General features: G+C 40.0%; 1 pseudogene; it reads right to left on the bottom strand.

The window, feature by feature from the left end:
• Positions 1–243: 243 nt before the first annotated feature.
• On the bottom strand, positions 244–931 carry LOC124961238 (MOB kinase activator 1A-like; annotated as a pseudogene).
• Between the last annotated feature and the right edge of the window lie 423 nt (positions 932–1354).

Raw genomic sequence — 1354 nt, 5'->3', positions numbered from 1 at the left:
TGGGTAAAAAAAGAAGAAAACTACAGGATAGCTATTACGTGTTACAACCAAGTATGACTTTGAAAATAATGGGAATGGTCCCACAGTCTCTCTAATTTTGCTGTGTCCTTAAAGTCTCACTCTGAAACTGTCAGGCCCATCTAACTTTGGGACAATTTTATCTGTAGACACAGAAAATTGGTATCTTTTTATGTTGTTTTCTTGAAGTTTGTATCACTAGTCTGTAATAGATAACATATAGCTCTAGCAGAAGATGAAGTAAGAGGATAATTTTGTTTTGAAGAAACATCTGTATTTTGAGGCAAACTTAGTTAATCCCTGAAGAAGTGCCAACTCGTGCCTGTCAATTAGATTAAACTCTGAACAAAGAAAGTAAAGTGCTTAAAGGAGGTGTTGAGGTGGGCCTCCTCTTACACTTACATCACAGAATCAAAGTGCTGATGACAAACGTGGGCATAGAACCTGAATAGACACTTTAGAATGATCCTTGCTACAGACATAAAGCTTTTGAGAAATTGAACACCAATCTTAGAAGGAAAAAAGAGTTTCATCAACCTGATGAAACTGATCCTCAACCCAAATCATCAAATAGTCAATATATTTTGGTGCAGAACATTTGATTGACTTTTAAAATATTAGTACCATCTGCCCAATGCTATTCATATCTGAGACCTGCAGACATGACTGAACAGCTTGCTTCAGTGCAGAATTCTGAAATTCCATATAACATGGTTTTCTGATTGAAGAAATCTACAGTATTAACAGCAATTCATTCCTTGAGGTCTTCTCCCTCTGGCAACATAATCTTTTTCAGATTCCCACTTTCTAGGGTTGTTTCTGCATGTTTTAAGAGTTCATAGTGGTGAGAACCTTCAAGTATATTCTTTGGCTTGAATGTTTTAGAAGAACCGGTACTGAAGAGGAAGATCATCTTCGGTCATTGGAAAGCAGGGGAGGGGTTTCTGGCCTCCACCCAGTCAGGATTCAGAACTGGCACTGAAACCGAGAGGAAGAGGATGGTCCTAGGTTCCTGGACTGCCAAACTGCAGAAGGCAGGCAGAAAGGAGGATCTGTGAGTCCCGGTTTTAGTGGCTGCAGGCCCAAATAAACCATGCCAATCTGCCAACTCCACCCTAGCCAGTTTTTGTATTTTATTTAGAGACAGAGTCTCACTGAGTTGCTTAATGCCTCAATGTTGCTGAGGCTGGCTTTAAACTCACCATCCTCCTGCCAACCTCCCGACTGGAGCCGCTGGGATCACAGAGGTGCACCATGGCGCCCAGCTTATATATATATTTTTAAATGTGATATGGCATTTGAATACATAAATGTGCCACAATTTATATACCATTAC

The sequence above is a fragment of the Sciurus carolinensis genome, chromosome 12 (genome assembly GCF_902686445.1).
Source record: "Sciurus carolinensis chromosome 12, mSciCar1.2, whole genome shotgun sequence".
Lineage (NCBI taxonomy): Eukaryota > Metazoa > Chordata > Mammalia > Rodentia > Sciuridae > Sciurus > Sciurus carolinensis.
Note: the sequence above shows the minus strand (reverse complement) of the source record. Positions and strands in the feature narration are given on the sequence as shown.